Raw genomic sequence first — 23,496 nt, 5'->3', positions numbered from 1 at the left:
CCTTTAAACTATAAAAGTAGCGTTAAGATTCAGAAATTTGCAAAACAATAAATAAATAAATCAGTTGGAGACGATCTGGCCAAGTGATCCAGTCCTAAGAGGGTTGGAGACGGCCTCAACGTTGACCTTCGCTGTCCCTGTTTATGCCCAAACTTTAATTTTTTTTTAAATTTAAAACTTGTTCTGCTGTAGAATTATCGCTTTTAAATTAAAATCTTTAAAATTTTAAATTAAAATATGTAAGGAAACGAACATATTTCATATGTAAAGAAACTCTAATACATTGGGTAGTAAAATAGAGTAAGACTTAAAATATGTTTGTTTAAAGTTTGTTTAGCTTCATAATTATAAAAAGTAAATATATGTATTTTATATAAAATTCCCTAAAACAGTTTATATGGAAAAAGTGAGGCAATGAAGAAATCGAGCTGTAATTTAAAAGTGGCCACTAAATTTTAATAATTGATATGTTACTCTTGTTGTTATGACAATACTATTCGAATTTCCATTCTCAGCAACGAAAATAATAATGTCAACCATTTTTAACACTTTTGTGAGATTGTACTTTATTTATTTTTTTAGGTGAACAAAAAAACACTTAAAAGCGCATCAGAGATAACATGCATGAAATGAAAAATGCACAATAACTCAATTCTTTGTACATCCTTATTCTAGATAATCGATCTTAATTTATAACAGGTTAAAATGATTTTAAGATATAGTGCTATAAAATTTATTTAATATCAAAATAAACTATCACTTTTTTAAAAATGTTATTCAATTTTTAGTTTCTTTTTTCTTTTAAAGAAATATTTAATTTAGAGAGAATTTCAGTTAAGAATTTTTTTTTTTTGATATATTCTACATAAAAGGAAGTCACAAGACAGGATGTTGTGATGTGCTGCTATATTTACCAATTTTCGGATTGATGCACTAAAGAAGAAGATCCTACATATTTTTTAACAATTATAGAATAGAAATCTGCCAATAATTAGCAGGCAACACAACCAAAAGATTGCTTATAGCTAAAAGTACAATTGTTAGCAATGAGAATAGCTGGGATTTACACTACTGAAAACCTCGAATGATGATTCTGTTACCAATGAAGTCAAACAACACCCTTTTTTTTATTCCATACTATTCCAATAATTGTTTCAGTAATTTTAAATTGATTAACTGGGAGATGCGGTGATTAATACCCTTGGAGGGTAATGGATGGCAATGCTGTACCAATGAAGTTTAATAACTGAGGCTCGGCTATTGCTGTTACCCTCTTGCCATGATCACAGCTTTAATAGCGCAATAACACCTTATCCCTACACTGTCCTCTACAGATAACGGGGATGATGAAAATCATTCTTGCTTCACCCCTTTAAGTCCTTATAAGGGCTATAATTGATTAACTTCTGAGTCCTTTTTAGGACTTCCAGGGTAACAAATGGCAATGCTGTAGCCAATGAAGTTTTAACTGAGGCTCGGCTATTGCCGTTACCCAGCCATGACTAGAGCTTTTAGGCTCAATAATAAAGAGTCAAGGACTCAGTCCATCGCCCAGTTCTTTTTAGAACTTTAGATTGATTAACTTGGGCTAGACTTTAATAGCACTTACAGAGGGTAATGGATGGCAATGCTGTAGCCAATGAAGTTTTAACTGAGACTCGGCTATTACCAGTTACCCAGCCATGACTAGAGCCTTTAGCTCAATAACACTCCATCCACACAGACTTTCTTCAATTAGATGAAGGGATAAAGAATCAAGAGCTCAGTCCACATCCCCAAAATAAGAAAATTGATTAATTTCCCCCGTTTGGTGGTAGGGATAAGAATAGCGCTACTGTAGCCCATGCATGTCGTAAGAATCGACTAAAATGGGAAGCAGAGTTTCTCTTTCTTAAGGTTTTTGCCTTGAGGGAGCAGTTTGAGTCTCAGGGGGAAGGTGTTTTTCGGCGTGACCCATGTGGGGATTTGTCGGTGTATGCTTTTCCCTGGAATATGAGCGGTTCTGCCCAGTGGTATAGTGAGTCTGTCACTGAGTGGAACCAACGCTGAGTTGGACGATTTTTCGAGCACTCGTGGGGAGTGGTTCGGGGAATCGCCTAATTTTTAGAAAGGGCTTTACTTACACACCAGCCTCACTGTAGCCCATGCATATCGTAGGAGGCGACTAAAATGGGTACCCAGGGAGGGTAATGGATGGCAATGCTGCAGCCAATGAAGCTTTACCTGAGGCTTGGCTATTACCCTACTGCCATGATCAGAGCTTATAGCTCTATATTATCCCATTCATACATTTTCTTCCACAGATAACGGGGAAGATGAAAAGCATTCTTGCTTCACCCATTTAGCCAAAAAATAAAAATATTAATTATTCAAATTAAGGGGATATTAAATCCCACATTGTTTTAAAACCGAATAAGAAACTCAAAGATTGGAATCAGAGAGTTTCATGCCGAATATAGTATAAAAAACTATTAAAGTATCGGCGAATTACCAGCGTGAGCTAATGCAAGTAGTCCTAGTACGTAGTACAATCTCAGGCAACTCGTTGCAAAGGTGTGGAAAGTTCAGATCGATATTCTTAGGTATTTTTCATAATGTAAAAACACATTTCCTAGGAAATGTATGCTGTTATTACATTATGGTGGATGGTCACTACCCAGACCGGTTTCAGCCTTTTTTGAGGCTTCATCAGTGAGTAGCTAGACCAAAAGATACCAAAGGCTATAGCGAAAAGAACTTATATACTTTGCTTATATTATTTTTTATTTCTTTGCTTATTTGCATTATATTACATTATGGAAAATACCTAAGAATAGCGATCTGAACTTTCCCCATATTTGCAACGAGTTACCCGAGATTGTACTACGTACTAGGACTACTTGCATTAGCTCACGCTGGTAATTCGCCGATATTTTTATAGTTTACTATATTCGACATGAATCTCTCCGATTCCAATCTTTGAGTTTCTTATTCGGTTTTAAAACAATGTGGGATTTAATATCCCCTTAATTTAAATAATGTTTATATCGCCGAAATTAAGCCTATTGACTCTTTATATTTAAATAATATATTTAAAAATATTAAATTTAGATTTTTTTATGTATCCCACCTGTCAAAAGTTGTAAACATATTTTTTACATTATCCATAAATCCTTCTAGCCACTGTCTTCACTAAGACGGGAAGTGATCACTTGTAATCTGTTCCCAACCTAAATATATTCATAATTTTATTTATTTATTTATTTTTGCACAAGAATCATCTTTAAATTAGGATATGAAATGAGACGAATATATCAGAAATCTAAAGGTTAGAGAAACCCTATCCTCGACAATATTCACAAAACACAGAAAATGTCGCTTAATTTGTATGTTTTGCGATGAAGCAGAAAAATAATTTAGTGTAGCAATGAGATGAGGATACGGCGAGAAACATCGGATAAGTATAAGGGACAATACAGAGGGGGTGTATAAGGATTACCACAAAGATTAGATTGCAGAAGTCGATACAAAATACTTGAAGATATGGGCCACGGCAGTCGTTGGATGTCTTCAGTTCAAAGATACTCCTTCAGCACATGAGCTCTCTGGGCAATGGCATTGGCATGCATGAAAGGAAAATCAAGGCTGCACCCTACAGAGTCGTACAGGGTTAGAGGGTCCTTCTATAATGTTGGAGGAATGGTACCGTATTCGTCGTTATCTCCAGCTCAAACAACGTCCAGAACCTGTTTGTAGGCTGGAATGGGAGACGTATCACCGAAAGAACTGTACCCCCATCTGTTAGGGCTCAGTCATGCTTATGGCTTCCGTTTCGACGAGCTCTCTGTGGTTGTTTGTGATTAATGGGATCAAAACCACTGAATTCCTTGCATACATTCCCCTGAATCGAGCGCCTTCTTAACACAGTCCGGTTTGAAATGTCTTCACCTGTGCCTCAACAATCTCAAGAGACTGTTGCTGACAAGATATTAGGGTTCCGTCTTGCTGTTAGAGTCAGATAATGGGCCTCTTCTGTTTGATGTAGCCCTCGGGTGACCTCGACCAGCTCTTCTCGTAATAGTTCTTGCCTCCAGAAACTGCGTCCATAATGCCGAGATAACACTTATGATATATTAAGCCAACACTCCACCTTAGCCTGTGACTGCCTGGCTTCCAGTTATCCAACTTCCAAACGTCTCAAAAAACTCAAGTAATCAATGATAACTTGCCATCCTGAAGAATGATGCTGGATGTGTAGCTCGCTGAGCAAACTAGAAAAATCAGGAATGAAGTAATGTGGTCGGAATGTGGCCTTAATAGGCGTGAAGAATATGCACTGTGAGAGAAACTGTTGAATGGATGGTACACCAGCTTCTATTGGATATTGGGAATTTGCATGCTGGAATGTTATATCAAATATTCCCCTACATATACGATTAAAAATAAAAAAAAGTCATGAAAAAGCATCTTGTTGTGTTAATTTTGTATATCGGGTTATAAAACATGGGTCGTGACGAATATTGAAAGACCAACCAGATGCAACCATCACTGGCTAAAAGTCATCATCATCATCAAATTCCTGCCATGTACCCTCAAGGGGTGCAGGATATGATAATACTACATGAAAAAATTACATCATTTCTAAATTCCTATCTACAATTTTCCTCCAAATCAGTCTGTTACTTGTCAAGACTCCAACATTATCAGATCTTATATTTCTATCGTCTAAGGCACTTTGTGCCGTATCAATCCACCTATATCTTGGTCTTCCTCTGGGTCGTTTTCCTGCCAACCTGGCAGAGAACATTTGTTTTGCTAATCTTTCTTCACCCATTCTGTTTAAGTGACCATACCACCTGAGATTAGCTCTGCTAACGCTTTCCTGGATGCCAATTTTCATTCACACCCCTAATCTTTCTTAGGACTCTCATATCTGCGGTATCTATTCTTTGGTCAAATGTTTTTATTTCTAACCCAGCTCTCAGATTCATAAGTTAAAATTGGTGCCTAAAAGCCTCGTTTCATAAAATTAAGCAGTATGTTTAGTTTGTTAATTATAAAACAATTTACAAATCTACCGCTTATAGCATATATTTTATATGAAATCTAAAACTTCAAAAAGTCAGGAAGGATGAAGTCAAGATGTAATTTAAAAGTGGTCATTTTACCGGTTTTTAAAAGTAAAATATTTAAAATAATTAATGGTATTTGTAGTTATATTGCGCGAATTTCAGAGAGGATTTACATTCTGCACAACCAAAACAATAATTTCAGCCAAGCAACCTTCTTAGGAAATTGGCTAATATTTAAACATATCACATTAATGTGAGCGTACAGTTGACGCGTCCTCAAGAGCGCACTTTGGTGAGTACGGGAGTGACGAACTCGAGGTAAATAATGCTGGACCATGCCTTATTTCATGTAATATACATCTGTTATATTTTGTCTAGACTGGTCCCTGCTCTACTCTTCTTTCTTTCCTTCTTGCTCCCCCCCCCTCGATTTTTTATTATTTTACTTTTCTTCATCTCTTGCAGTGGGAGTCTGCCTTCTCTCCCAGATGTTTGCCTTACCTAGTACGCACTTTGACTCTCCGGTCATCCAATATCATATCGTGCACTTGATCAATGATTTCTGGTGTTGTTACACTTTTTGGACGTCCTTCACTTGGATCATCTTCAAGGCTGGTACGGCCACGTTTAAACTCGGCAACCCATTTCTTAATTGTCGAAAACGAAGCAGAAGAGTGCCCACAAACTTTTTTGAACTTCGAATGAATTTCTTGTGGGGTTAAACTTCTTTTACAAAGAATTTTATAACCGCACGATACTCAGTTTAATCCGTTTCAAGGGATACAGACAACATTTTTGCTTCAGACAGTTGTATAAAACAAACTACTTGATAGAATGATTTGCAACTTCACATGGATGCTTATGACAGATGTACCAACTTAGAAAAAAAAATCCTGCCGATAGTGTTGCCATCTATGGTCGAGGCCGAGAACTTTTCTGACCACCCTCGTATGATTTAAGTTTGAAGTTGTTTATTCGTGTATATAACCTAGAACCAGTATTTAGAAGACTTATTACTCTGTACTTTTCACAGTTGCATCTATCACATTTTTTATATATTCAAAAGATAATTGCCTTATTCCAACATTCTGGAATTTTTCCTTGCTGCCAGATATTGCTAAATAATTTTAAAGGTCGTTTGATGAATAGGATGCCCGCATATTTTATAAGTTCTATATTTATTCCATCTTCTCCAGAGGATTTTCCTGATTTGCTTTGCTGTATTGCTTGTTGGAGTTCATGTCATGTTATTACTTATACTGTATAGTTAGTATTTTGTCGGTTTTAGATTCGTTACTATCATCCTGTCATAAGTCCAGCAAGGTTTTCTCTTTGATTATTTCAAGTTTCACTTTTTATTTTACCTCCTTATTAATGTTTCTTAGAATTTTATATGTATTGAGTCTCTTCACTGTAAGATCTCTTTCCAATTTTGCTATGAAGTTACCCCATGCTTCTCTATTCATTTTTCGACGTGCTTTTTTTGCTATTGCCCTTTTGTATTTACATTCATTAAGACGTTTTTTAAAATCATCCATTCTATCCCCAAATCATCATTTTCTTTCATTTGCTGTAGTTTTCCATTTGCGAATAAAGGCATTTGATACTTTTATCATCCAAGAGTTGAATGATAAAATGAACTATAAAAAGATTCCTGGAGAGATTTATCTTAGCGTTGATTTGGTTAATTTTAAACCATCTTGGGGGGGGGGGATTCTTAATTTTCATTGTAAAAGATAATGATCGGATTCTATTTCAGTACTTCTAGATACCCGACTATCTAGTATCACATTATCTGTTTTCCTATTAGCTATTATACAGTCTACTATACTTTTTAGGATTGTTGTTTCCCAAGTGAAATTATGACAAATTTTTGCTTGAAAAAAGTCTTAGTAATTTCTAAGTTATTATATATGGAAAAATCCCTAAGTCTCTATCCGTTTTATTGCATGTTGTTTCACCACTTGTTCCTATATTTGTACCTAGTGGAAATTTCCCTACTCTGGCATTAAAATCTCCCATTATTAAGAGATAATCAGGTTTATTTTATCTGTTATTTTTTTTGTAAATCCGAGAGCATACGCACCAACAATATCAGGAAGCCACGGCTTATTGTAATCTTAATTCTAGAATTCTCTCGCTCCGTTGTTTGTAATGTGTGATATTTTTAAAAATTGATTTGGGAATAAAAATCATTACTCCTGCTTTTACTCTTCCTTCCATTTTGACTCCCTTGTTTTATCTGTTATTACTGTTAATTTGATATTTCTTTCTATTAGGGTTTTGTCTAGATCTTGATATTTGTGATCGATACTCCTGACATTCCAAGTAGCCACATTCTCGATATTCTTGTCTATTATTATTTTTTTTCCTTTCCTTATCCTGCTCATATCAGATGACCTGTCCGAGTCGTTTTCCAGAGTGGCAATCCAGTTACTTCTTTCTTGAGACATTGAAATAAGAAACGATTCAGCTGGGTTGATAATCCGTCATCTGCAGCCTAATTTGGTGGTGAGGCTACACACCTTAGGACTTCCAAATTTGCCCTAAGTCTCCCTTCTCTCTTTAGTACCTGAACAAGCTTCCCACTGGGGTTAGTACCCAATTAAAATAGAAATCGTTGAAATTTATGATTTACTGGAGGGTCCAGAATCAGAAATGATGGCAAATGTGAAGATGAAATTAAAAGAAGGATAGTCATGGGGAAAAAAGCGATGTTAAACCTGACAAAAATTATGAAAGATAGAGATGTGAGTAAGGCCACGAATTGTCAAAGCAATGGTTTTCCAGTAGCGATGTGAAAGCTGGATTATTAAGGAGAAAGATAGGAAGCAAATTGATTCATATGAATTATGGGCAGGAGGAAACTTAAGAATCCCATGGTCTGCAAGAATGTCCAATAAGAAGGTTTAGAGAATATAAAGAAAGAATTACAGAATGCTTCTTGGAGGCGATGATCGCTAAAGAGAAGTTGATGTACTTTGGGCATATTATGCGAGCTGATGAATCATTGGAAAAGGCAGTTATGTTCGGTAACATTGAGGGAATGAGAAAAAGGTGAAGACTACACATGAGTTGGATGGACAACATAAAAGAACTTACCAACCTGAACAGTTGTGGAAAGAAAGGACAAAAGTCGGAGTGGGAGCTCTTGTTCACAAGATCACCAAAAGTCGAAAAGGAGTACACGAGCAATCGAAGAAAAATGCTATTTAACCACCACCTTGGATATTATTATTCTAGATTATCTATCTTAATTTATAAAAGGTGTATTAAATTATTTAAAAATAAATAAAAATAAAAACCGATAAATATTTTATTAATAAAAATTAAAGTACTAAATTTTAAGATATTATTTTTGGTTAAATAAATATATAAATATTTGCAAATATTCCAGAGAGAACTATTATTATCAACAATGAATATAATAGAATATAATAATAGCCAAGTATCCGCTTCTAAATTTTAGCTAAATTCCTTCAGTAATTGGCTCATTTTTAACTATGGCATTTTTGTGAGACAATATTTTTAGGTGAAGTAATTAAATCAGCTGAGGAATCATTTCGAACTTTCATTTATATAAAATATAATCCCCAAGAACCGTCTTAATGCCAGCAGTCCTCGTAATGCCTAAAGTATGTGATCCAATAATATCCTCCAGGGATACCAAAGGAAGCATTCGCATCTTCCCATTTCACTGAATCCCTTTTAGGATACTTAGCAGTCTTGAAAGTGTCCATTCCGCTGTTCATCTCCCATCAACTTGATTTCAAATTTCCTCAAATGGACTTCCTGTTGCTCAACTGAATAGTGATTGACGGGCTTTGAAACGAATCGTTACTTATAAAGGAAACAGGCCATCGGAACCCCCAGGAGGAGGGGAAATACGATGTTACGGGCATTGTCTCGAAAAGTTGAACTACGAGCTGTGAGCTAGTAAGGAGCGAAGTACTTAACATAATAAGGAAAATTTAGTCAAATAACTTACACGGTTCGCAGGTTTTAACGACCGTTCTCAACAATGGCCACCAGAGAGAGCTTTTATGGCACTCGCGTTGGTTGGCAACTGCAAAGAACCCGCTTCGCGATCTGAGGCAGGTGGTGCGAATATTAATGTGGCAATTACTTCTTTAATTAAAGCGATGACTTGAGCAGAAAGTGGGCCATGCTAGTTGCAGTGCGTATGCAATGGAGAAGACTTACGTTCCTTCTTGATGAGACTTATTTGAACGAAGCAGAAGAAAGAGAATTTTGATACGCTTCGCAACTTCAACAGCTTCCACCAAGCGGGACGTTTATTGCTTCCGTAAATCGTGTCTATCAGAAAATACGCATCATCGCGTAAGATATGGGTCGTAAAGGAGCTAAGGATAATGACGTATTTACATATGCAGCGATGACCGTCTTTACGGTAGGGGGCGCTGGTAGCAACCAATAATTGGGTCAGTGAGATTTCTACAGTTAACACACACGCCACACCCAAAACGCGCTCCGTGATGCTGAGATTAATCTATCACAAAAGGTCTTTCCGATCGCTTCTTCACTTTTATATCCTTCTTTTTATTCTCTTTTCTTTTAGACTATTTTTCTTTCGATTATTTCGCCTTGAAGGGTTAAAAGCACAAAATGTGAGAGAAGTTCTTACCGAAGTTACTGAGGAAAAGTACTTGAAGGAGGATGAACGACAAGTTCATTCCTATTGGAAATTTAAATCTCAGCCAGGGAAGGTCGATTGGAATTTATTTAATTGTAAAATTGTTCTAATAAAGATTTTCTTTAGGTAACTGTAGTCAAGTTTTTTCAAATAATCACACTGGAAAGATTTAAATGCTTGAAGTCTGTAATATAATTGGAAATATCCGCTCTTGGGTTGAATCTAGTTCGATTCATGCCTAAGAAATGAGAACCGTCGTACAACTGAATATATGAAATTAACAGATAGCGAGCTATCTGTTATAGAGATAGGTTCAACCCCCCCCCCCATGAAAAGGAAATATTTGGTCTCAGCAAACCATTCGGTTTAATATGTTAAATGAAGATAATATGAAATAACCAAAGTAAAAATTATATGTGGAATTCACGAATGAGTTAATTATGCCAGTTGATATAAAAACAGCTAGTACGATTTAGAACATATTACTGGAATAACTAAATTGAATCAGAGATTTCTGCAGCGAACGCAATCAAAACGGGTTCCACGTGTTGAGATCAGTCAATCAGAAACGGTTCTTCTGATAGATTAATCAGAACTGGCAGGAAGAACAGTAAAAGTGGACTTTGCGAGTTTAAAAGACAATTGTCTGCTGTGTTCAGTTCTTGTCCTCAAAGCATCTGTAAAGTCTTCAAATCGTAGTAGTAGTTGACAGCCATGCAGTCAACTATTACAGATGAAGGGACACTAGCTGCTTACAGTTTCCAAAAGTTAGGACTAAAAGAGTTCTGTCCACTCATTTTGATAGGTAAAAGGCTATCAAAGGTTTTACATATTTTGTTATGTGAAGATGTCGTGATATTATTATTATTTTATGTGGTTCCCACACATGATGCAATACTAAACCTATAGTTCATTTGTACTATGGTTAGGCAAATTTTATCCTATTTTTATCAGTTTTATATATTTTTGCATAGTCCGGAAACCCTTCTCTGAGATCAAACACTTGAGCTTTTTCAAGCCATTTCAGGCTTCCAATAAGCAGGTTGGTGATCTTACACCAGGCGATGAATTTCATCTCCCACCTATAGACAATCACAAACATCCAAACCAAAGACGGGATTCGAACCCACGAACTGTTTGTTGAACAGCGGATACACTTACTACTCTGTCAACCAAGCCATGAGAGTTGCCTTCGTTTGCACTACTTAAAAGACCTTAACACAGCCCACGAGTTCATATATTCACCTTTTATTACTGCATTTAGGTTCATTGGCATGATAGTTGTTTCGAACTGTTTGGCTCTCATCAGAGATCACATAGAAATCTAAGAGGGCGCAATTCCGTTGGCTCTTTATTTTAATTGTTCATTTTTTTTTTTTTTTTGGCATATTCAGGCTACCTCTATAGTACGAATCTCCCTACCTTAATGGATATGATTTGGACAGACCGTCCAATTAATTTCCTCCAACAAATGCTAGCATTATAAGTTAACCAGGATTGAAGTTATTGACAGCATAGGATCTAGCGAAGACGTACCGTCATTTCTGGGGTGTCGACGGCCGCATACAATTATCGGAAAGCTGTCTTTTCCGTTCCAGCAAAAGAATGTGCACGTGGTGGGCATTGTTGTCACGAAATGATTTTAATTGCTTCTTACTGTAATTGTGGATGTTTTCCCGAAGACGGTTCGACTCATCCTTTTCCCTCACTCACTCCAATTGACGGCGATCGTCTATTGAAATGAGAAAACACGTTCGGGCAAACCGAAGAAGAGCAATATCTAATGACGAAATCATGCGGCTGACTTTTAATTAAGAAGCGTCAAAATTTCCTGTCAAAACCAACTTTTCGGAAATACCGCTTGGGTGATGCTGTTACGTGGGGGGGGGGGAAGAGAGTTCATCTCGTGCTACGATGCCGACACTTAATTAATTCGTCTTCAGGGAACGAAAGTAATTTTCTACCTTCAGCTCGCGTGACTTTTAAAGTCACAGCCTGGTACGTTTCATTAGCACGTGCTCGCTCGCCACTCACCTGTTTCCTGCTTTGCTCATCTTGCTCATCCACCTGTGGGGGGGGAAAGAGAGCTTTATGAAGTCGGCAAACGCGGCCGTAAATTGTTGTGAAACGCCCAATGATAAATTTGTTACATTCGCACTGGAATCGTAAGACATTTATCTTAGAAATGTTACGTTCTTTTAATGGCTTCTTCTTCTTCGTGCCGTTTCTGTCCGCATCACGCAATTAAACCGCACTCTCGTGTTCAGGGTGTGTGTGCGTGTGTGTGTGTTACCTGCACACAAGTTTTCGCATCGCATAAAACGACATTCGGGAGACCGCCCGCATCGCGTGTCCTCCCTCCCGCACGAAATGAGGGTGTGAAGAGCTTCTCTTCATAAATCACATCCCTGCGGCCTTCTTCGAGATCGCCAACACTCCGATCGCGAAGAATTCGGAGCAAGACTTGAGTTTCCTTTTACGGCATCGCGTCATAACCCGTTTAAGACAAGGTCCGTAATTATCTCACGTCACGTGATTTGCAAACCCCCCCCTCTTTCTTCTTGTTCGCTCAGAGAGTGGCTCCCTTAACATTAAATTATTTGTCTTCCTTTGCCACAAGCACCTCCAATTAGCACGCTCAAATGTGAGAGTGAATTTTAACACAGTACTTTTATTTTCATATTAAAGGCTTTAATTCCACTTTCATACTCTTCGTTATTGAGGAATTTAATTTTATGATATCGTATCGAAAATATAAAACTGTAATATACGTTTTTTTTTTATCTCTACATCACAATTAAATTAGTTCCATTTAGTTGTGACCTAATTTTATATCTTTCTCTCCATTAATTTTCTATAATTAATAATAAATTACATAGAAGAAATTTACAACATAATAAATGTAATAAATTATAAACTTATATAAAATTATAAACAATATAATTAATTAAGACTGGGTTTCCGAATTTTGTAAAAAAAAAAATAATAATAAATAAACAAAAAAAAAAATCCTTAGCTCGTTCACAAATGTATTATTATGCGCATTAGTTCCACCAATACTCACCAGCTGGAGCTGGTTGAAATGGTAATTTTTGTGTGCCACAATTCAGCACTAATATTTCAAACAATTGTATTTAACCTTTTATGGGTGGAAGCCACATAAAATAAAAAAAAAATTACTATTATTCCTGAAAGTACATTGCAACAACAAAAATCCTGTAGTCATTGATTTTAGTAAACTTTGATATCCCGAATAAAATGACTTAAATTTGTAAAAGTGTTTCGGTTTCGTCTGAAATCAGACAGCTTTTAGTTTAGGATAAAAATGATTAATGATTGGCTTTGCAAGGTTTCAAGTTTAAAATGAAAGATTTTTCCTTACATACAATTCAGGTCTAATTATTTAGTATACTTCATTTTACGACTACAATTTATATTATTTGTGCAAAATATGGAAATGTGTTTCTAACCTATTTTCCAAATATCAATAAAAAGATAATTAGCTATTGCATTTAAAAATCGTCTATCTTCCACATCCTACATACGTGAATACAATAATATCTAATTTGACGATGGAAATTCATGAGTTCGACCGAAAAAGATCAAAATTATTAAAATTATGTTAAAAAATAGATGAAATTAATAAATTAAATTTTGAAAAACTAATACTTCTTAATTTTATTCCGGTTCTTTTTCAAAAATTTGTTAAGTATATTACACATTAGATTTATTTCTATATTTTAAATTTTAAAACAATCTGATGTGTTAAACTTTTCAGTATCGAATGTGAAAAAAGGGAAAAAAAACTCCTTTTTAGGACTTCCAGGGTACCAGATGGCAATGCTGTAGCCAATGAAGTTTTAACTGAGGCTCGGCTATTGCCGTTACCCAGCCATGACTAGAGCTCTTTAGCTCAATAACACTCCATCCACACAGGTTTTCTTCATTCAGATGACGGGATAAAGAGTCAAGGACTCAGTCCATCGCCCAGTTCTTATAAGAACTATAAGAACTTTTCAGTATCAATAGCAATTGTATGCTTAGCTATTCTTATTCAGTGATGGAACTGTTAATTATAATATAAGATCATACTTCACAGGATCATTTCTGTAGTATGGTTAGTTTAGATAAAGTGTATAGTTTCTGTTCTTAACCGTTAATATCGGTACGAGTCCCATCGGGTTTCACGATATTTAACCGGAAATTTACAGAACTTCGTAAACCCCGGACTGGGGAAATATCAAACACTTGGTGGTGGGAATAGTTAGGCTCCCCTCATCTGATCATGCCCTCCATTCTGCCGCGTGTGCGTATACCCTCGGAATTGAGGTTGACGCCACAATACCGGCAAGGGCGATGGCGAAAGCCATCATGGACTGCGTCGGCGCAGAGAACATTTTTGGATTTACCCCTTATGGGGGAGGAAGATACCAGGTAGTGACCAAAAATATGGAGACCAGAGAAAAGCTTCTCAAAGGGTTTGACTGTGGTAAAGTAAAAGTATCTCCCTTCATGGTAGGGAGCATCCTAAGAACCCTTAAGATACCACGATTTCCCCTAGAATACGCAGAGAACGACATAATTCATAGCGTATTCTCTAAGTGGGGAGTTGTACGGGAAATCCAGGTTCACAATGACGCCGACAATCCTGAGTGGAAGTCAGGGGAGGTAACCATCTCTCTCTCTCTTGAAATGAGGACCGAAGTTCCTAACTTTGTCCTCATAGGATCTTCCCGGGTAATGGTAAATTACCTAGGCGTCAAAAAGCAATGCTTTAGATGTGGTGCCTTCAATCTGGGGCAGACTGCCCTCGCATAAAATGCAAGAACTGCCTAAAAATTGGCCACAACCAAGAAAAATGTGAGGCAGCTTGTTTGAAATGTGGGGTCACTGTCCACAGAGTCGACACCTGCCCATCCAGAACCCTCGCAGAGAGGTTGAGTGGTGCAATCACATCAGCAACAAAACCAAGTAATGAAAAGGTCACAACACAGGAAGAGTTTCCGCCTCTTGAGGCCACTCCTGATCATGCCGCCATGTCTAAGACAACGAAAAGGTCCCGTAAGGGAGGGAAACCTACCAGAATTGCAGAGACCAGCAATACGATCCCAACAGAAGAGACTGACAATACAGAAACCATCATGGTAACTCCCACGGACGAAAGCGGAGCTACCACTGCCAATATAGACATCGCCAATTCAGATACAGTAGAAGAAGCTGAAGTAGAGATGGAGACGAACACCAAAACTTCCAAACGGCCACTAAGTCTGCAGGAAGAAGAGCTGACAAATCTCAAAACAGCAAAAGTATCTGAAACCGAACACCCAGAAGTCCCTCATGCAAAAGCAGGGGAGATTTTAAAGCATCTCCTTAGAGGTATAACCAGGGTAGCAGAAAAGTTTAAAGAGGCAATAGATAAAGTAGGAGAACCGGAACTCCTCCTCACAGGGAAATATGGACCCGACATCGTCAGTGCAAAATGGGGTGACCTCTTCGTTGATGACATCAGCAAAATCACCCCTGAGCAAGTAGAGGTAGCCCTGGATATAGACAAGGAGCAGCTTCGGCGTTCTACATAGCTCTCTGCAAACTAGACATGCCCAAGGGAAGTGAGGTGGCCAAAAGAATCATAACAGCCCACAACAAAAGAAAGGAACAGTAACCACCTTGTGGATTTCTGTACTCAGCTTCACTGGTTTTTAGTTCCCATAGGTGGGGGAGGACCTGAGAACCCGAGCAGCGAAGGCTTACAGCGAGGCGGTGCAGTTCCTTGTGAGCTGCATCACTCGGGCCAGATCCTTCCTCCACCTCTAAGTTCGCCTTTCCATTCCTTCTCCAAATTTATTCTCTCTTTGTTTTGTTACATGTTTCCTTTTTAGGATTTTTCCTTTTTCTAAAGTGAAAAATCAACGACCGTTTTAGAAACGCCCCTGGGGGCAAACAGCTCAAACAGGTCAGCTGAGGCCTCTTTAACCTACCCTACCACTATGCACTCTATCTTTATTTCCTCTCCTACTATCTGCTGACTCTCAGCCTATCTTACTCTACAGGCCACTGATGAAGTTTGTTGAACTCACAAAATATATATATAGCTACAGTGTTTGTATATATAAGAGAGTATATGAGGAATAGTGACAGGAATAAAGGAACTCTACTGTAGTTTAGCAACCTTTCTTGGTTGGGAGTCACATAAATATCAATCTTAGCTGAGTGTCATACGATCTGAGAATGCAATTTCTGTTTTGTATCGTTTTTAAATTAGCAGTTTCAGTATATCTCTCAAAGGTAAATGTAAATTTTCAATATTAGTTTGTAAATTAATTTTCAATAATAATTAATTTTTTGAACGTTGATTCAGTATTAATGTATATTAACCTATATCGTTTTAATATTAATTTGTAAATTAATTATCACTGATTATTTTAATGTGCAAATTAATTTTTGGTATTCGTTAATATTTTCAACGTTAATTCAATACTAAATTAACGTATATCAGCTAATATATATATATATATAATAAATTTTTTAAACTTGGTGATATTGTATATTAGGGTTACCAAGTAATTTTATAAGCTTGGTTATTTAACTCCTAATCCCAAGTAAGCAAACAGTTAAGTTAGCACCTGAACGTAGTTGAAGTCTAAAGATGGTACAACATCAGAGCAATATATATATATATATATATATTGCTCTGGTGTTATATATATATATATATATATATATATATATATATATATATATATATATATATATATATATATATATATATATTTATATCCTTATAGTCCTTATAAGGACTGGCTTAAAGGGGCGAAGCAAGAATGATTTTCATCTTCCCCGTTATCTGTAGAGGACAGTGTAGGGATAAGGTGTTATTGAGCTATTAAAGCTCTGATCATGGCAAGAGGATAACAGCAATAGCCGAGCCTCAGTTAGAACTTCATTGGCTACAGCATTGCCATCCATTACCCTGCAAGGGTATTGGATTGATCATCCATCCCCACCTTCATATATATATAATCTTCTTTTTCTGGAAAGGTCTCTTAAAGAGTTTTTGATTTACTCAAATATCATAAAATATTAACCTTAAATTAAGATTATAATGAAAATTTGATTAAAGTTTAATATTTGTTTTTAATATAAACTTTAACAAACTTAAAATGCATTCGATTTTAAAGTATTTAATTTTTAATAGTAAGATATTTTTATTAGACTAATTTGAGAGTTGAATTGTTTTTCAGAATAATAGCAGAAAAGACCTTAGCATTAAAGAATGCCATGCCACATCTCTAAGTTTTCTTTTTAAAAGGTATTTTTATTGAATTTTTTTATTATTATTAATGTATTATTAATGCATTTTTTATCCGATGACAAATCACTCCAATCGTTGTTTTGGACTGCATCTAAAATGAACGTTTTCTGCGCATGACGTCATCGTCGATTATACAGGATGTCCCAAAAGTCGCCATACATTGGGAAATTGTAGCTAAATGTAATGTACTTTTATTCGCAAAACGCCATACATAGGGAAAATGGGTTGTAGCTAAATGTACCTTTATTCGCAAAATATTCATTACAAATTAGTCTCTACGTGTTGGCATTCTTTTAGGGTATCTGAAGTATAAAAATATAAAATATATATAAATATTAAAAATATGAAATATAATATGAGTTTGTTAAGTTTTCCGATGTATGGAGACTTTTGGGACACCATGTTGTATATTGCATTTCATCATAACGAATTAATTTATTTCAACTCAATTTATTAAATTGCGATGATGTTTAAATACATTATATTTCATAACGTAAGTTTATTTTCTTTCTTTTATAGATTTTCAATTGCCAAGCTACTTTGTCTTCTGTGATTGGATAGATAAAATTGGTATAAATATATTATAAATGCTAAAATGATAAATTTTATTCAATATTATGATGAGCTTGCGTATAAATATTGTATTTGTAAATGAGGAAAGAGCATACTGAGAAAGTGTGCCCAAAGGCGCCAAAAACGTAAACTTTAGTGTAGTTCTGAGTAGATGTTCATGGAAATCATTCAATCAGTCTGACAGAACCATTTTTCCAGAGTCCTTTATGATAAGTATTACCGCCAATTCGTCCCAATAGTAAGAAGCACAGCGAATAAAGCCTCCCTCCTGTGAGACCATGCCTTTATTCGCCAAGTCTTTATTCCCTGTAAGATTTATTCATGAACTGCTGTCTTACTGGATCGTTAAAAGTGGTCCGTTGTAGGACGGAGTCCATAGTCAACATGCAATCATACATACGGTAGCATGCGGCAAAACTAAGCTTCAAAATCTTCTCTCAGTAGACTGGAAAATTTTTTTGCCGGCAGACTAGCAAGCGCACTGAAAACTTCTCAGTAGTCGATAACTATTTCACTTGTGTTCTGTAGATGAGTCAACACTGGAAAAAGGCTTTATTATTATTTTTACGGCTATTTTGCTTGCTTTTGTTTAGGAGTGCCCCTGTTTCAATGTCATTGGCTTTTTACTCAAGAATTCTTAGGGCATTGTAGATGTATTTTTAGAGACAATTTATATGTAGCATAGTAGAAAAAATCCGTACATACCTTTTCTTGAATGTTGTTGCCTGTCTTCTTTCTGCGGTGTACATACTTCTGCTGTTATGGTGTAGAAAGGGGAGGGAGTGGGGGTGGGGGTGGGGGGGCTTAGGCAATGTGGGAGAATTAAATTGAAAAAAAAAACCCTGGGTTTTTTGTATATCTATCTACTCTATAGCTCTATAGCTATCTATCTACTCTATAAAGCCTGTGTAGCTCAGTGGATGTGGCGTTTGCACACCACCGCGCTAGGCCGCACGAAGGAAGTCTTGGTTTCGAGTCTAGTCGGCGACTAGAGGAAATTTTTCTAAGCCTTTTTTCGACCGGTTCCCGAGTTAGTCGATCTCTGGCACGGGCAAGCAGGTTTTTCCTCCCGGAAACTCGGGTTTTTCGTCCTGTAAACTCAAGAAAATCGACCGTAGAACCCACATTATTTCAGACATTAAATATATTGTGTTAGGGTTAGAGACCACGAGATGGCGGCACATTTGAGCCGTCTCTCTTCACTGCGTACCGTTTAATTAGTGATAGCCTTGGGTCATCTGTCTCTGATTGGGTACCAGTGGAGATTGAACTGCCCACTCAGTCTCCAAAAGTTAGATAGGGCTAAATGGCCTCGCCTACTCCCGTATATACGGGAATAAAAAGGCGTTAGCTGATTTGATAGCTGATCTACTCTATAATATAAAATGATAAGCTTTTTTTGTAACGTTTTTGTGTCACGTTTTTTGTCAAGTTATTTGAAACGTTTTGAAACTCAGGAGCTACCCTGAGTGTCGAGTTTTCAAATTTCGAGTCATCAGAATTCAAGGAGAACCGGTCTACCAGAACTCGGAGGGGTTGGGCGCCGTAGGCTCGGGGGAATGGGGAGGATGACCCCCCCCTTTCGAGTCTTCAAAATTCGAGTCACCAGAATTCAAGGAGAACCGGCCTAACAATCCCGAACTTGTGGGGGGGGGGGGGCGCCGTAGCCGCCATGGGGAGAAAACCCCCTTTCGAGTTTTCAAAATTTGAATCATCAGAATTCAAGGAGAACTGGCTTACCAGTCCGGAACTCGGGGGGGGGGGCGTCAGGGAGAAGAGCCCTCCCTAGTATACATATATTATTATTAAGGGTGGGCTGAGAGCTTTTTTTGTAGGATGGGAAAGGATGAAAAGGAGGGTTGAAAATGGCAACTGTTTTTTAGGGGAAGGGTTTACGGGACAAGGGGGATCGGGGAGGGGGTTGACGGGACGGGGTGCGAGCCGTTTCGACAATGTGGGTCGTCGTCTAAACTCATCTTCCTCCATGAGTTCAGACAACGACCCACACGGTCAAAACGGCTCTCACCCCGTCAACCCCCTCCCCGGCCTCTTTTTCTCATAAACCCTTCCCCTTCCTCTAAAAAACAGTTTCTATTTTCAGCTCCTTTTTCATCTTTTTCCCACCCTACAAAAAAAGCGCTCCGCCCACCCTTGATAATAATATATGTATATATTATACAAAAAATCCGGGTTTTTTCAATTTAATTCTCTCACATTGCCTTAGCCCCCCCCCCACTTTCCTTTCTACACCTAACAACAGAAGTATGCACACCGCAGAAAAAAGACAGGTAACAGCATCCAAGAAAAGATATGTACGGATTTTTTCTACTATACTACATATAATTGTACATATACAGTATTATATAATACTACATATATTCCCCTAAGAATTCTTGAGTAAAAAACCAATGACATTGAAACAGGGGCACTCCTAAACAAAAGCAGGCAAAATAGCCTAATAATAATAATTTTTAAGAGGAGTAACATAGGATTTTCCCAGAAATAATACCTATATTTTTATTATGTTTTTGAAAGTCTTGCAAGAGTGCAATAATGACTGCAGATTACATTAGTACACGAACTTGCTTCTATAAACAAGCTTAAAACAATTGAGCAAGGGTTAGTGCTTTAGTTAGATTTCTTATACCAATACGATATTGTATTGGTATAAGAAATTACAATGGTGCTCTAAGGAAATACAGCGATTTATTATTTAAAATAAAGAGGAGAGAGAAAGTATATTAATAATCGGCCGTGTATCTATTTCTATGAACAAGAAGGCCGATTTATAAAAAGGAAAACAAAAATGACTTGAAAATTACAGACCAATGTCCCTTCTATTTTTTTTTTCTCGAAAATATTACACAAATTAGACTCATTAAATTCTTGGACATAAACAAGTTATTTTCAAATAATCAATTTGGGTTCAGGCAAAAGTAAGGCACAGAACATGCTTTACTGAACTTCATAAACACAGTTTATACCTCCCTAGATGAACATAAACTAACATTAGCAGTATTTTTAGATATACACAAAACTTTTGACACTGTATCACATGAACTTTTAATTAAAAAAAAAAAATAGAAGTCATAGGAATACGAGGTACTGTCCTAAACTGGTTCAAAAATTACTTAAATGCCAGCTCACAAACTGTAAAAATAAACAACGGCTATAGCAGCTCCAAAACGGTAGACTCTGGTGTATCACTAGGATCTGTCCTAGGACCAACTTTATTTAATATCAACTTCTGCAATCTTAAACTAAACAGTAAAATAAATACTTTTGCAGATATACAGTACTCATTTTCTCTACGGACACAACCGAACAAATGCAAACCATAGTGAATGCTGATCTTTTAAAAGTAGCAAATTAGTTCCAGTCAAACAAACTCAGTCTGAATGTCTCCAAAACTAAATATGTAAATTTTAACTTCCGAAATACAACAGGCAAAATGAACTTCGCTGCACAATTATTCGTACATGACTGGAATTGCAGAACAAAGTCAAATTGTCCCATCACCGATGTCTTAATTAAAGAGAATTATGTTAAACAGACTACTATTTAAATAGAATCTTAAATTTAAATATGTTAAAAACATTATATTCTGCATGGATTCGAAGCACGCTACAATATGGTATTTGAAGTTGGAGAGGAATCCATCGTTCTACACTGAAACCTCTAGTTTTGACTCATAATGAGGTGATTCAAATCTTAACCACAAAAAAATGCAAGGACACCGCAGCCTTGGATATTTATACGTTTATAGGTCCATAAAAAACAATAATAAATACGTAAATATCAAATAAGATGCTTTCTGTAATAGACATATGGTTCTTAAATCAAAATAAGAAGCAATACACAAATATTATACTTATTTAGCGCCGAATATATTCAGCACTCAACCTTTTTGACATTAAGAAGTGAAATCGACCCAAGCAAATACAAACCGCTAATCAAAGAATATTTATTTTTCTACAGGAATAAGGGATCTCGGTTCAAAATAGTTGTATAAATTATTGGTTTCAAGTAATGATATGTATTCAAAAGATCCAGTCTTGTGTGTAAAATATAAAATTTGAATGCTATTTAAGCACTTTGTTTTATTTGTTCGAAAATTTATTGTTGTATACAACTTTTTTCTCTGTATATATTAGCATGTTACACTTCTCTGTATATATATATAATAGAAAATATGGTAATAAAAATAGTGATATTTTAATAATATTTTCTAATTAAATAATAATTTCCTTTTTTTTTGAAAATATTTTAAATAAAAGAAGATTTATTTCCCCTACCTTATTATAATATCCATACTTGCCACTTATAATATTTAACGAAAAGAATTGGATTTAAATATTGTTACGAACAGTTTGGTAAATAATGGTCTACTTAAACTTTAAAATATACTTTCTGTGTGTTATTTAAAGTAGCATCCTTGTACAGCGCACTAAATAAATGCGCGCATGTTATGCTGTGTTGTTTGTCCACAGTCAGTCAATAAAGCTAGGAAGCATTTGCGTCCTGCACTCGTTGCCATCACCCAATACAAGCTGGGTTGAAGAGCCTGATCGATACTCTGTGCAATAGTCTCCTTCTCAGAGCTCTGTTTTCTGCTTCAAGTACGCCGATTTGTCCAGCACACTGCTCAAGAAAATGCTTTCATTTCGTTCATTTATTTTAACATGGATGCTGTTTTAGGGATGATACGATTGCCAGGTGAAGTGTTCTCAATGTGTTAGCAACGCATTGAGAGTGGGGGGGGGATTTCACTTTACGGCTACTCTAGACATGAAGACGGCAAAAAAAAAAAGGAAAAAAAAAAGAGTTGATGTGGATTGCTGGAGAGAACTTTATCTTCCTATTGACTTTTATTAATACAGAGATTGTTCTGCATAAAGAGAAGTTCGCCAGAGTGCATGAGCTTCGAAAATGGCTTTTAAATTTTCCCCACAAAACAGCAGCATGCCCTTCAGCAATTCTGCGATAAAATGCACTCCCTCCCCCCGTCCTTTCTCTAAAATGGGTCTACTGGAGTTAAACCCGGAAAGCAACCAAACGAAATATTTCTTTGAAATTTATCTCCACAAACTCCCTGCAGACTTTAGCACTTAGTGGAATTACTTAGCATCGCTCTGTACCCTTAGAACATCACTTTTGAAGGGCGTCTAATATACTGGTAGAAGATACACTATTTGGCGCAAGCGGGGGGGGGGGATAGTTTTATCAATTGAAAGCCGAGCGATGTAAAAAAATGTATTTAATTTTTAGTAGGCAGTGAAGAAGTGTACATTATCTATGACCGCTATAACTACTCGTCAATTAACTGAAAAGTTTCTAAAAAAAAAGTCTAAATTGATGAAGATATTTTCAACACAGGGTTATGTCCAACTGCGAGATACAGATGGAACTCACTTGTTGCTATGCCATTAAACATGGTTGCAAATAAGTAATAAGTGATTCAGGAATGCATGCATTTTAAAGTAGTATTTGACCTGGATTCCCTTGAAACCTCAGTGGCTTGACCTCATGAGATTACCGTTTGACTTATAGCTAGTCCACCACACGCACGTAACAAAGGTTATAGAATATAGAACGTGAATCATTTATATATTATCAGGAAAAAAATTCATTTTATGAACGTTTTGAATGTACTGTCCTGAAGTGGGAACAATATTCTAGAGTACGACCTTGTTTGAAGGTCTTGATATCAGCATAGGTAACAAGAAACTAACAGGAGTATTGGTTGTTGGTTTTGCATCGCATTTAACTTTTTTCCCCTTTAAAGGATGCAGAAAGATCACAGTTTTCGAAGCTAGGGGATGTTCTTGCATATCTGATTGCTAAAGACGCTGCTCGATTGTCAGATGAGAACAAGAAATGGAGTGCAATATCATCAGCAAAATTAT

The sequence above is a fragment of the Typopeltis vanoorti genome, chromosome 7 (assembly GCF_054136105.1).
Source record: "Typopeltis vanoorti isolate ZY-2024b chromosome 7, IOZ_Tvanoo_1.0, whole genome shotgun sequence".
Lineage (NCBI taxonomy): Eukaryota > Metazoa > Arthropoda > Arachnida > Uropygi > Thelyphonidae > Typopeltis > Typopeltis vanoorti.
Note: the sequence above shows the minus strand (reverse complement) of the source record.